The sequence below is a fragment of the Schistocerca cancellata genome, chromosome 4 (assembly GCF_023864275.1).
Source record: "Schistocerca cancellata isolate TAMUIC-IGC-003103 chromosome 4, iqSchCanc2.1, whole genome shotgun sequence".
Classification (NCBI taxonomy): Eukaryota; Metazoa; Arthropoda; class Insecta; order Orthoptera; family Acrididae; genus Schistocerca; species Schistocerca cancellata.
Genome location: NC_064629.1, coordinates 754,296,962 through 754,312,110, shown reverse-complemented (window position 1 = coordinate 754,312,110; position 15,149 = coordinate 754,296,962). Strand labels below are relative to the sequence as shown.

General features: G+C 45.2%; 1 protein-coding gene across 1 annotated transcript in view; it reads left to right on the top strand.

Moving 5' to 3' along the window:
• Positions 1-1,169: 1,169 nt before the first annotated feature.
• LOC126184427 (uncharacterized) overlaps positions 1,170-15,149 on the top strand; it is a 433,983-nt gene continuing 420,003 nt past the window's right edge. The window contains exon 1 of the mRNA XM_049926817.1: positions 1,170-1,267. The gene's annotated coding sequence lies outside the window, so the exon portion shown is untranslated. The remainder of the gene's footprint in view (positions 1,268-15,149) is intronic.

The following is a 15,149-nucleotide window of genomic DNA, read 5'->3' as shown; positions in this document are numbered from 1 at the left end:
CTGGGAAGTGTAGCACATCTACAAAAGAGGACGCGAGTAGAGGACTTGTGCGACCCTTTCTCGAGTGTTTGAGATCCCCACCAGGTTGGATTAAAGTAAAACATCGAAGCAATTGAAGGCAGCTGTTAGATTTGTTAACGGTAGGTTCGATCAACACGCGAGTTTTACTGAAGTACTATGTGAACTCATGTGGGAATCCCTGGAGGAAGAAGATGTTCTTTTCGAGAAACACTATGGACAAAGTTTAGAAAACGGGCGTTAGCGTCAGACTGCAGAACGATCCTACTGCCACCAACATACCGTGCGTCTCGCGTAAGGAGAGGGAGGAGAAGAAAGGTGAAACTAGAGCTCGGACGGAGACTATTCACAGTCATTTTTCCCTCGCTACATTTGCTGGTGGAACACGAATGCGAATGACTAGCAGTAGTGCAAGGTACCGTCCGCCAAACACCGTACGGTAGCTCGCAGAGTATATATGTGAATGAAGAGTTAGTATTTTTAGTAATTAGCCCAATATCAATAGCAAGTAATAGAATCTGAGATACTATGTGTGCCAATTCGCGATACGAAAAATGTGATTTAGTGACAGAATTACGACGAACGTTCGAAAATATGCAATTTTACGCCAATGATCTATTACTTCCGGTGCTTTGACAATACTGAACAATACTGCGCACACAGTCCGTAACAGTGTCTTTATTTCGACACAAAAATGGTAACGGTCGGTAATCTTCTGAAAGACTAGGCAGTGCGGGGCGGGGCTCCGTACAGAGCGGTATCGATAGCGCGTGATGTATACGAGTTTAAGCGCTACTGCAATAAGGGGATTTCGTTGACGTCGGTCGGGCGGGCAGAGGGCGGCAGAGGACGACCGTCTGGCGCGCGTCGTGCGCGGCGACGGTGCTGCCGCGGCGAGGCGTGGCGGGCTGAGGCGGCGGCGCGAGGCGCCAGTGCGGACATGGAGGAGGCGGCGAACACGCAGCAGAGGCAGCGGGAGGCGGCGGCGCGGCTGCGCCAGCTGGTGGCCCGCGCGCGCGCGCTGGGCGCCGAGGCGGCGACGCGGCCGGCGGGCCGCCGCCTGCTGGCCGACAAGTGGCAGCCGCAGCCGCCGGCGTCCGGCGCGCCGCCGTCGTCGCCGCTGGCGCTCACTCTGGCCGGCGCCGCCTGCGCGTCGCTCGCGCTGCTGCTGGCGCTCGGCCTGCACACGCACGGCGGCTTCGCGCGCGCCTGGCTCAAGTGGCAGCGCCTCGACATCTACGACGAGGCCGTGAGTCCAAAAGACTTAACCACAGTACAGTACCCTTAAAGATACCGAAAATATGTGCGCCGTGCCCCACAGCTCGTAAATAATGAAAGAACGTTACGACCGTAAGTATAACCCTTTCCGACGTTGGAACACGTATTATGTTCGAGTATAATGAATTTTCTGGAGACTGGGAATCTCCTCTGTAGGAATCAACACGGGTTTCGAAAAAGACGGTCGTGTGAAACCCAGCTCGCGCTATTCGTCCACGAGACTCAGAGGGCCATAGACACGGGTTCCCAGGTAGATGACGTGTTTCTTGACTTCCGCAAGGCGTTCCATACGGTTTCTCACAGTCGTTTAATGAACAAAGTAAGAGCATATGGACTATCAGACCAATTGTGTGATTCGATTGAAGAGTTCCTAGATAACAGAACGCAGCATGTCATTCTCAATGGAGAGAAGTCTTCCGAAGTAAGAGTGATTTCAGGTTCTAACAACTCTACCACAACGAAGGTCAGCATTTAATAACGATTGTGGTGTTGCTCACGCTGCTAAATACTGCATTTTCGGTCAACAACAGTCATATTATGTGGCAGGTGTCATTAGAGCACAGTTAATACAGTCATTTCATGTAATAATCAAAAAACTAGGCACTCATCTTTTTGTGTTTCCCACGTTGGTCTCGTCGTAAAATCATGGCTCAATCGTTGAAAATATAGGTGGTTATGATTCCAAGCTCGGATGCAAAGAGGCCTAGATTTTATTCTGCTATATTCAAAAGTTTTGTAGATGCGCTTCTCAAACCATTCTTGGAGATTAAACCTTTCAAAGTTAGCACAATGGTGATGTAAAAAAGTAATCAGCACTCCGAATTTAAGTTACACTTCCTTTTCACTGCTTTTATTGCAATATCACGTGACACACAAAACATCACTTCGCAATACAAAACATACTTGAAAACATCTTCCTCACGTTTTATAAGCCAACTACAATATGCATCTTTCCAACATGATGTCCAAGACTTGACCTTCTCAAGGTCCGACTCTCTAACAAGTTAACAACCAACTAATAATCGCTTACGCGCCCAAAAATCAGAGTTACAAGTACGTCAAAGATCATAGTGACAAAAGAAAGAATACACATAAGAATAATATCGTTGCAATATAAACATATCGATGTATCACAAATGAAATAAAATCTGAATGTTGTCTCAGAAATATGTCAACTACTTTGCAGAAACACAGTAGAATATTATTGGCATCGAGAGGTTCAGGTGAGGTGCCGTAATGATTGCGTAATTCAAGTACCATTACAAGGTGTGCCGCAGGGGACTGTCGTAGGACCGTTGCTATTCACAATATACATAAATGACCTTGTGGATGACATCGGAAGTTCACTGAGGCTTTTTGCGGATGATGCTGTGGTGTATCGAGAGGTTGTAACAATGGAAAATTGTACTGAAATGCAGGAGGATCTGCAGCGAATTGACGCATGGTGCAGGGAATGGCAATTGAATCTCGATGTAGACAAGTGTAATGTGCTGCGAATACATAGAAAGAAAGATCCCTTATCATTTAGCTACAATATAGCAGGTCAGCAACTGGAAGCAGTTAATTCCATAAATTATCTGGGAGTACGCATTAGTGGTGATTTAAAATGGAATGATCATATAAAGTTGAACGTCGGTAAAGCAGGTGCCAGACTGAGATTCATTGGAAGAATCCTAAGGAAATGCAATTCGAAAACAAAGGAAGTAGGTTACAGTACGCTTGTTCGCCCACTGCTTGAATACTGCTCAGTAGTGTGGGATGCGTACCAGATAGGGTTGATAGAAGATATAGAGAAGATCCAACGGAGAGCAGCGCGCTTCGTTACAGGATCATTTAGTAATCGCGAAAGCGTTACGGAGATGATAGATAAACTCCAGTGGAAGACTCTGCAGGAGAGACGCTCAGTAGCTCGGTCCGGGCTTTTGTCAAAGTTTCGCGAACATACCTTCACCGAAGAGTCGAGCAGTATATTGCTCCCTCCTACGTATATCTCGCGAAGAGACCATGAGGATAAAATCAGAGAGATTAGAGCCCACACGGAGGCATATCGACAATCCTTCTTTCCACGAACAGTACGAGACTGGAATAGAAGGGAGAACCGACAGAGGTACTCAAGGTACCCTCCGCCACACACCGTCAGGTGGCTTGCGGAGTATGGATGTAGATGTAGATGTAGATGCTACCTCACCCTTGTGACGTGGTTGTCGACTGGGTGGTAGCGGATTCGAATACTGGTGGTGGACGAAATTTTCATCGCCAATATTTGGGCAGTAAGGGGTCGGAAAGTTCTAGACCACCGTACTTTGCGGCAGTGTCCCGGATTAAATTCCGAGCCTGTCCGCAGCGTCTCACTGAATGATGACGTATCGCACTGTTAGTAACGACCCGTCCGTCGGATGGGGATGTTACGTGTGGCAGACCTCGGCGCTACACAGGTGTGCAAAACGTAAGCTTTGGCATGATGCAACAGTGCCAAGTAACATAGTTCGATGAAACTTGGACCATATATGGAAAGAATTGTTACAGCATAGTTCAGAAAGTAATTGAAAGAAATGCCCGATGAGACGAATACAAATGACACATTTATGCGAAGACAATAATTATACTGAAGTCATGGCGAATTATGATCGTCCCCTGGACATCACAAAAGGAGGGACATCGTTGTTAAGGGTGTGTGTGATCACCAAAAACGGTTATGCGTGCTCTGCAATGTGCTGCCTTACTGGCCACGAGGTTGGTACGGAGTTCTTGTTGTAGGGCGTTTCATTCCTCCACTAGCACAATTGCTGGTTGATGGTTGGTGCACGTGCACGAGCTGCAATACGTTTCCCCAAACGCATCCCACACGTGGCCGATGGGATTTAAGTCCGGGGAGCGGCAGGCCAGTCCTCTCGTTCCTAGATCTCCTCCACCTGCGCAGAACTATGCGGTCGCCCGTTCTCATCCATAAAAGTGAAGACAGGGCCTAAATCTCCCGCTCAAAAGACGCACATGAGGCAGAAGTGCCGGCCCCTGCGGCCGATCGGTTCTAGGCGCTTCAGTCCGGAACCGCGCTGCTGCTCCTGTCGCAGGTTCGAATCCTGCCTCGGGCATGGATGTGTGTGATGTCCTTAGGTTAGTTAGGTTTAAGTAGTTCTAAGTCTAGGGGACTGATGACCTCACATGTTAAGTCCCACAGTGCTCAGAGCCATTTGAACCACTTTTTTTGAGGCAGAAGTACAGAGTCACAACAGGGTCGACCAATGAGTGTACCTCTTTCAAAGATTTGGAGGCCAGTACGCCCATGCCACATTACACCTCCCCACTCTATAACGCCTGGACCACCAAAACGATTATGTTCGGGAATGTTCCTGGCGCGTTTCGTGCTCTCAACTCTCTCCATATCTGGGTACCTTATGTGATAACAGTGTCGAACATGATCATTTTCGTGGCCCAAGTGTTGTGGTGTAGGGAGGCATAAAGTTGCGTGGGTAGAATGACCTCAAAATTTCCGAACACAGAACACTCACCGATCAACATTGTTCTGACTCCCCGTTCGCGTCTTTTCAAGGAAGGAAGATTCGAAACTTCCTGGCAGATTAAAACTGTGTGCCCGACCGAGACTCGAACTCGGGACCTTTGCCTTTCGCGGGCAAGTGCTCTACCATCTTTTTTTTTTCTTTTTTTTTCCATCCTTTTTTTTCTACCATCTTTTTTCCCTCTATCCACTTTTTTTATCCATCCTTTTTTTCCAGCGATCCAATTTTTATTAACCACTTTTATTTTATTTTTTTTTATTTTTTTTTTGTAATAATCAATTAAAAGCACCAGTTTGCTTTTGTTCTACAATATTATTTTTATTGCTAACCGGTTTTCGGCTTACAAGGCCATCTTTTTTTGTATTTTTAGGATGGTCAGGGCGTGGTACACGCCGCACTAGCTGTGGGGTCTGTTCACGGCACTGCCAGTGCATCGAGGCCCAAACTCCTCCCACCCCTTTTTCATGTTCCCTGTTGTGTCATAGCACTAAGTGTGCAGAAATCTTAACACAATATTCCCATTCTCCGATGTAAGAAAGACAAAGAAACCTTTTCTCTGAGTACCATCTGAGCTACCGAAGCACGACTCACGCCCGATCATCACAGCTTCACTTCTGCCAGTATCTCGTCTCCTACCTTCCAAACTTTACAGAAGCTCTCCTGCTAACCTTGCAGAACTAGCACTCCTGAAAGAAAGGATATTGCGGAGACATGGCTTAGCCACAGCCTGGGGGATGTTTCCAGAATGAGATTTTCACTCTGCAGCGGAGTGTGCGCTGATATGAAACTTCCTGGCAGATTAAAACTGTGTGCCGGACCGAGACCCGAACTCGGGACCCGAGTTCGAGTCTCGGTCGGGCACACCGTTTTAATCTGCCAGGAAGTTTCATATCAGCGCACACTCCGCTGCAGAGTGAAAATCTCATTCAAGGAAGATTCGGTTTAACGTCCCGTTGACATCGAGGTCATTAGAGATGGAGCGTAAGCTCGGATTGTGTCAAGGATGGGAAAGGAAATCGGCCGTGCCCTTTCAAAGGAACCATCCCCGTATTTGACTGAAGCGATTTAGGGAAATCACGGAAGACCTAAATCTGAACGGCCAGACGCTGGGTTGAACCGTCGTTCTGCCGAATGCGGGTCTAGTACGCTAACCACTGCGCCACCTCGCTAGGTTGCGTCTTTTCAGGCGCGCATTCGGCCCTGACTTCATTTCTATGGATGACAATGAGTGACTGTATCGAATTGCGCAGGTGGAGAAGCTCGCAGAATCAGATGATAGTCGATGACTGGACTGGTCTGCCCGTTCCACCCCACATAAGCCCCGTCGGGCACCTATGGGGAGACGAAGCGCAGCCCGGCACATGCACCAACTTTCAAGCACGCTGGATATGATCAAAACTCGTAGTCCATAACAAAAAAGAACGGTCAAATGTTTTGTGAAATCATTTGTCTAAGAGTAGTAAGTAATACACATAGATTACAGAAACCTTTGACGCGCTTTTGAATTATGCTCGGAGTCATGCACAGCATGCTCATATGTAGAGTGACGTAAGGAGACCACTGAGTGAAACTGCACCACACAAATACCTTCTAGTGGCCCTTAACATTCGGAAATCCGTAGTTCAATATTGAACGTCAAACAGTCAGTCGGCTCGTCATTTGCTGTACGTGATTGAGAGCATGATTCAATGGCGCATAAAATGCTTTTTAGTCTGTTTTAGTTCTTATTTTTAGACAAATCATTTAACATAAACAAGTGATTGTCCTTTTTCTTTCAGATTTTATTTTCAAGTCTTGTTCAGAAAGTTTGAAATATAATATATTGAAATATCGATCGTTATTCTATTATTTTTAAGATAATACAGACTACAGATTAAGAGAAAGCAGAGCAGATTCAATTTATACTGAGATTTGATTTTTTTTACTTGATTTACGTACCTAGAAGCAGCTCTCCGTAAAATGTTTCAATTTCCCCTCGAATTTTTAATTATATTTTTCTAAATTACCATGATTACTTTCAAGCAATTAAATATTTCTTTGCGAAACTAGACCTTCCACTAGTCAATTTGATACTCCAGTTTTCCATTTCCCACTCTTCGTTTGGCTACGAAAATTTGGACAAAAATCGATTGGGTAGTTTCTAGGGAGTCTGATGGCCGCTCCGTCCAGTAATTTTACCGAAAACATATTTGTGATTCCAGCAGCAGCTTATCTTGGTAACCACCAACATCTTCGAATATCGAAATAAGTCTTAAGAGATTGTAGTTCTGAAAGAGACGAGTATTTTCGAGTATCAGTGACAACTCTCTCACTTAATGATTTTATCAGAATTTACAAAAATCATATTTCACATTTTTATACTTAGAAACTCACATCCTGGAAAACATAAATTAATTTCCTAGTCTTAGTTACTCTTGCATGTTTTGGCACTAATGTATCATCTTCTGTTGGTGCTTATTTCTGAAAATATATTGCTCGTTATTTGCATTATTTAGAAATATATTATTATTAATACTAAAATAGTATATGAAGGTGTTTATTTTCGTTTTGGTTACTTGAATTCAAGTGAGATAAGACATAACGTGCTGGGACATTCCTAAAACTTAACCCTTAAAAAGACACATATTAAAGGTATCTACCACAATGATAATAGATTTGCACGTACTATTTTTATGCCTGGAAACAGTGACTGAATATCTCCTATATGGAACGATGTAAGCAAAAATGAAGATCCCAAATGTAGCGGGTGGAGTTCTGAAAGTGGAAAGTATATTTAAACGAAGGAAGACTGGGATCTAACGTTCCGCCGGCAACGAGGTCATTAGGAACGGCACTAAGCCTTATACTAGACAAGGCTACGCAAGGCTATGAGTCGACTCCTTTTTAAAGGATGCATCCAGTCATGTGCTCTTAGTGATTTAATCTCAATCTGAATTCGACCTCGGCTCCTCCCGAATGAGATTCCATGGTCTTAATCACTGCGCTACCTCCTCGGCGTATACTTAACATACCCAGTGCTTTCACCAGTCGACAGTATATGAGCGACTAGTGGACGTGAGCTGCTGACATTAAGTTGCATATAATCAGATTATGTTCTGCACCGATCCCCAGACATATCCCAAGTATCGTGAATACGTCGCCAACAATTAAAATTTTGGGTTAGGCTAACCGAGATCTGCTTATCGTGAAAAATCGCCCTCAGCAATTGGGCCATCCGAACATACCTCCTGGACCGACCTAAACAAAAATTGTCACCGATATTTGCTTTCTCTTACTTCCAAACACTACAACTGAATTTTTCCCAAGGAGTATGTTGGAACAGCACTACGACAGAAACGGATATGGTGAAAGACCAGATAGCATAATTAGTTAAAACCTAAAGCCGAATTAGATAAAGTGACTGTTGGCGCTATGCAGAAATTTTCATTTGTCGTGACACTTCCATTACACTGCATACTATTTCTTGTCACTGCATTTCTTTCATTTCATCCTTGTTGATTCACTCAGCAGTGCCTCACGGCCTGAGTGCATGTAACATTGTTGACTGTGTTCCGCCCGTCGGCCGAGGACGCAAAGCTTTCGGCATCTTCTAGAGGGAAGGTGCCGGCACTGGACCTCACCTCGCCATTCTGTCGCTCATCGTTGTCAGCACCAAACAAACGGCACATCCCTACTCACTCGTCAGTTACCTATACGGATCAGATCATGCTTTTGAATCAGTAGATCGATGGCAGAAGGAAACTGCGAACCACCTCCAGAAAGTCATTTCATGACAGCACAGCTATGGAAAGAAGAGAGGAACAACGAAAGAAAGAAAGAAAAAGAGAACGATTAGTGTTTTAACGTTCCGTCGACGATGAGGTCGTTAGAACGAAATAAAAGTTCGGATAGGAAGGATGGGAACTACACTCCTGGAAATTGAAATAAGAACACCGTGAATTCATTGTCCCAGGAAGGGGAAACTTTATTGACACATTCCTGGGGTCAGATACATCACATCATCACACTGACAGAACCACAGGCACATAGACACAGGCAACAGAGCATGCACAATGTCGGCACTAGTACAGTGTATATCCACCTTTCGCAGCAATGCAGGCTGCTATTCTCCCATGGAGACGATCGTAGAGATGCTGGCTGTAGTCCTGTGGAACGGCTTGCCATGCCATTTCCACCTGGCGCCTCAGTTGGACCAGCGTTCGTGCTGGACGTGCAGACCGCGTGAGACGACGCTTCATCCAGTCCCAAACATTCTCAATGGGGGACAGATCCGGAGATCTTGCTGGCCAGGGTAGTTGACTTACACCTTCTAGAGCACGTTGGGTGGCACGGGATACATGCGGACGTGCATTGTCCTGTTGAAACAGCAAGTTCCCTTGCCAGTCTAGGAATGGTAGAACGATGGGTTCGATGACGGTTTGGATGTACCGTGCACTATTCAGTGTCCCCTCGACGATCACCAGTGGTGTACGGCCAGTGTAGGAGATCGCTCCCCACACCATGATGCCGGGTGTTGGCCCTGTGTGCCTCGGTCGTATGCAGTCCTGATTGTGGCGCTCACCTGCACGGCGCCAAACACGCATACGACCATCATTGGCACCAAGGCAGAAGCGACTTTCATCGCTGAAGACGACACGTCTCCATTCGTCCCTCCATTCACGCCTGTCGCGACACCACTGGAGGCGGGCTGCACGATGTTGGGGCGTGAGCGGAAGACGGTCTAACGGTGTGCGGGACCGTAGCCCAGCTTCATGGAGACGGTTGCGAATGGTCCTCGCCGATACCCCAGGAGCAACAGTGTCCCTAATTTGCTGGGAAGTGGCGGTGCGGTCCCCTACGGCACTGCGTAGGATCCTACGGTCTTGGCGTGCATCCGTGCGTCGCTGCGGTCCGGTCCCAGGTCGACGGGCACGTGCACCTTCCGCCGACCACTGGCGACAACATCGATGTACTGTGGAGACCTCACGCCCCACGTGTTGAGCAATTCGGCGGTACGTCCACCCGGCCTCCCGCATGCCCACTATACGCCCTCGCTCGAAGTCCGTCAATTGCACATACGGTTCACGTCCACGCTGTCGCGGCATGCTACCAGTGTTAAAGACTGCGATGGAGCTCCGTATGCCACGGCAAACTGGCTGACACTGACGGCGGCGGTGCACAAATGCTGCGCAGCTAGCGCCATTCGACGGCCAACACCGCGGTTCCTGGTGTGTCCGCTGTGCCGTGCGTGTGATCATTGCTTGTACAGCCCTCTCGCAATGTCCGGAGCAAGTATGGTGGGTCTGACACACCGGTGTCAATGTGTTCTTTTTTCCATTTCCAGGAGTGTATTTCGGCATTTCCATTAAGTATGCTAGGGGAATCACGGAAAACATAACTCCGTATAAATGGACAGAGATGTAAATCGCTGGCATCCGAAATACGAGCCCACTGTTTTACCACAGTGCCACCTCACTCGCTACACTGTTATTGGAGTACCTTTTAATTCGGGCTGATCTTTCTGCTGACTTCTACATTATATGGCTCAAGAAAGTGGCGACCATACCTCTTAGTGGTCTTCTAAGTGTCGCAGCGTTGGTCCAACAAGCCGGCTTCGTGTCGACTAAATCAGGCTTAATACAAGACACACGTGTTTATTTATAAGGTGTTGTGACAAATGAAAATCTGTACGAGAACAGTGTTTTTAGCTGGATTTTCTACTACACGCGAGCAATCGTCGTATCCGAAGTTGCCTGCAGGTGTCACTGATGTTTCCCGCTATTACTTTTGAAGGTTCTCTCGCAGTGCGTGCGGGAGCACCACCGCCTTAGCGAGGGATGAATGAATCAATGGGGTGAGGCGAGTGCTAGCCGTAAGCAGAAGACAGGCTCTAATCTTTAATTCTCTTCTGGTACAAATTCTCATTTCTCAATACACATTCATTGCACTGCAGATCCAGCAGTTCTGAATGGATTTAGTTTACCTAACTACCAAAGTATTTGACTGATATCCTTATAGATTACATTCATCTCATTTGAGTTTAAATTACATGAAGAAATACATCTGTCAGCCAATGTTAATGTAACTTGATTATGTCGAAACACTTTTCGTGTTCTCTTATACCTTCAATTGACGTACTGCAATAATACCTTCATCATTATCCAGTTTCGGTCGATATCTGAAATCTGCAGCTGCCGTTTATTGTGTATCTTGAAATACTTTATTCTTGCTTCATTGCGTAAATAAACCACCGGATTTTTAAGTCTGTGTGTTGTATATGTAAATGTGAAACAACGAGTCACAGGATACAGTGCGCGATAAAAGGCAGCTGCAGTTGTCAAAATACAGTAGACCTGAACTTAATAATGATATTACGTCAACTGAACGTGGGTGAAAACCGGAAACGCGTCTTGGCACGAATAAAGTTGTATAAAAAATTTCTGTTTGCTATATTTGTTCAAGTGATTTAATCTTTAGGCACTGGGCTCAGCCACCAATATCCTGGATGAATTAATGTCAGCCAATTTAACTGAGTTGGCATTTTATTTGCTGCAGATAATAAAGCTAATAGTCATCATTAATCAATAACACTAGGTTTCTAGAGTATCAATCATTTTCTTTTTATCTGCTTACGCTGTCCATTCTTCACGCTCATATAAGGCAGAATCCCAGACATAGCCTCTCAGAAATCTGTTTTTTTTTTTAATTTTTACTGGGTGCCAACAGCGTAAGCTTTGCGTTGAAAACGTTTGGCTAAAATCTTTACGTGGATTATTTTCTTTGTACTTCTACAATCTCTGTAGATCTTGATCCCAAACTAGTTACATTCTGCAATTAGTTATAAAGCCTGTTTTTGTAGTGACTCTGTCCATGCCTATTATTTTTTGGGACCTCGGTGGCATAGTGAAGGCAGAGAGCTTCACGTTTCAGCCAGAAATCTGCGCTGCGACTTTGAACGGGCCGGCCGGAGTGGCCGTGCGGTTCTAGGCGCTACAGTCTGGAGCCGAGCGACCGCTACGGTCGCAGGTTCGAATCCTGCCTCGGGCATGGATGTGTGTGATGTCCTTAGGTTAGTTAGGTTTAATTCGTTCTGAGTTCTAGGCGACAGATGACCTCAGAATTTAAGTCGCATAGTGCTCAGAGCCATTTTGACTTTGAAGGGCAAACAGGTGCAGCGACTGAGACAATGGACTTCAGCGTGAAGGAGCACGGTTCACACCCACGAAGCTACATAGTCACCAGAACTCCTGCAGTTCTTATAAGCATTTGGACTTTTTGTAGTAGAAAATGTTCACCAATGAAGCAGCAGTTGAAAACGTCTCACAGGCTTTTCCTCAGTCCAGAAATCTGAACCGGTATTAGTAAAGCAGTTCCTAGTTAAACGAGTCCGTAAACACCAAATAATGCCATCCCATGGGTTGAGGTTTCCTTCGGTCGAAGTAATGTTGCTTAAAAGTCCACTGTATTTAACATACAATCTAGTGTCACTGTATACAGGAAGAGTCACCTAACTTGGAGACTGTACTTCATAGTTTTGGCTTTACCATTAACTCACTTTCAGCCTCGTGTTAAGAAGAATCCTCATTAAAAACCTTAAGAAGCGTTCTGTATCACAAATACTCTTTCCAGCAACTCTGTAATTGCGACAGAGAAAAAAGCATATCGTTCCGTTTTATGAAATATTTCGTTTGCTTAATTGTGTCGACTGATGAAAATGTTAAGAATGTTAAACACAGACACGCATGCGGCAAGCGTATAATTTAAATCACTGACCAGTCGTCGATATTCAGGTTTTCCGTAGTTTCCCTAAGTCGTATGAGGCAGACATGTTTCCTTCAGAAAGGTCGCGGCCGAACTCCTGTCTCATCTTTGTCCACTTGTAATGAACGGTATTTCAACGGGACGTTAAACTCTAACCTTCCTTCCATTTTTCCAAGGTCTCACTTATTCCCAGGGACGATGGTAATGTCATTTGCGTACATAAGTATGACAAAGTCTTGTCCGCTTACTTTCACTCTTTCTTACGTCACGTGCTTAGTATATGCATTGGAAATAAGACGCACACACCAACTTAATATCACGTCTTTTTTTATTCCTGCATTTTGCATGTCTACTCTTTGCGCAAAGTTGACTAATTAACAGAACACGAAGACCAGCAAAATAAACGCCTGAGAAGAGAGATAACTTGAGTTTGGTCATTTAGAGAGGACAGAGGTAATATCGTACATGCTCGTTTGAAGCCTGAAACTGCACGTGCGAGACACTAGATGGCACCAGCGCACTATATCAGTTCCATTCGCTGAATGAAATAAATTGAATCAATGGAGAGAAAAATCAATGAAACTGCAGTGACATGACAGGATGTTGCACCTAGAACATCAACAAGACCATTTATTTGAGATTTACGTTGCCCTTGTGTCAATCGTATTTACATATTCAGAGAATATGTATAAGGAAAGATGAGTCCTCGTTATCTGTCCAGATATGATTATATGATTGGCACGGGACGATGTCTGAATTGGAATGAATTTGCATTGATGCACTTCATAGTGAGTTGTTCTTTGACTGTGGCACAATAGTCGAAATGACGTCGTTAAGTAAATAAATAATCTTACCAACATAAAGATGGAATATCTTCGCCATACCGAAAAACAGCAGGTCTATTGATGCAAGTAAGCAGAAAAGGATGAAACGTCGGTGAAATCCGTTCAGAAATGCTGAACCTAAGCAGTGGTGAATATATCGCACCTGGATGTAACAATTTGTAGTGATACGAAACAGAATGATGAAATAGGCCCAGCGGTAGGTAAGGCAGGCAGCAGACTTGGTTTCATTGGCAGAATACTTGCAAAATGCAGTCACTCTGCAAAGGAGGCTACTTATACGCACTTGTGGGTCCTGTCTTACAATACAGTTGAGCTGTGAGGGATCCACACCATATAGGACTAACAGGGGCTATTGATCGTATCAAAAGAATGGCGACGAGTTCGTTTGACTCACGGGAGAGCGGCACCGAAATTTTGAGAAACCCGAATAGCAGGCTCTTCAAAATAGACGCTAATCATCCCGTGAAAGACTACTTACAAAGTTTGAAGAACCAATGTTAAGTAAAGATATTCTTCAGCAGCCTACGTATCGCTCGCTTAGGAATGATCGACACAAGATTACACTGATTACAGGTTTCACAGAGGCATTTAAGCAGTAATCTCTCCAGTCTTCCATACGCGGTTAGAAAGAGACGAACTCCTAATATGTGGTATCACGCTAAGTACGCTCGGCCATGCACTTCGAAGTGGTTTGCAAAGTTTTTATGTAGATGTAGATGAAGACAATTGGAAATTTCTTCCACAGCGGGATATTAACTGAGATCTCTCGCTTATCATGAGCAGTGGAGTTAAACTACGGTGTGTCTAATTGATTACAAAAAATGGCTCTGAGCACTATAGGACTTAACTGCTGTGGTCATCAGTCCCTCAGAACTTAGAACTACTTAAACCTAACTAACCTAAGGACATGACACACATCCATGCCCGAGGCAGGAATCGAACCTGCGGCCCTAGCGGTCACGCGGTTCCAGACTGTAGCGCCTAGAACCGCACGGCTACTCCGGCCGGCAATTGATTACAGTTTTCGCGATTAAAACGAGTTCCATCCTCGTGTCATGGAATGGCACAAATTTTCACTGTCAAGACATATTCACTACATTACTTCTTTAATATTCCGGAAAGGATTTCAGCGATACTGTTTCAAGCCGCTACATTTCATCGATTTACTCGACATTAATGCACTCCATTGAATTTCAATTAATTTATTTCGTATGATGTATATCACTGTTGCGAGGTAACTAATGATCCTGCACCGAATCCGTTTATCTAGAGTTACTATTCACACACACGCTGTGGAAAAAACCTCTGGAAACAAATGGGAGCAAGCCCGCATCTCGTGGTCGTGCGGTAGCGTTCTCGCTTCCCACGCCCGGGTTCCCGGGTTCGATTCCCGGCGGGGTCAGGGATTTTCTCTGCCTCGTGATGGCTGGGTGTTGTGTGCCGTCCTTAGGTTAGTTAGGTTTAAGTAGTTCTAAGTTCTAGGGGACTGATGACCATAGATGTTGAGTCCCATAGTGCTCAGAGCCATTTTGAAATGGGAGCAAACGTCAGTGATATAAAAAATTTGAGTCGAATGTGAAGGTATCCTCAGACGGACTAAAATTTAGTCACTAAATAGTTAGAGAGACCACTCGCGATAAGTAGGATTTGTTGAGCTACCCATTGTCTCTCCAATTATTTCCATGTCAGGAAAAGAATCACGGTCTACAGAAAGTTACAGAGTTTGTAGTTCTTAGGGAAGTATTCAGAC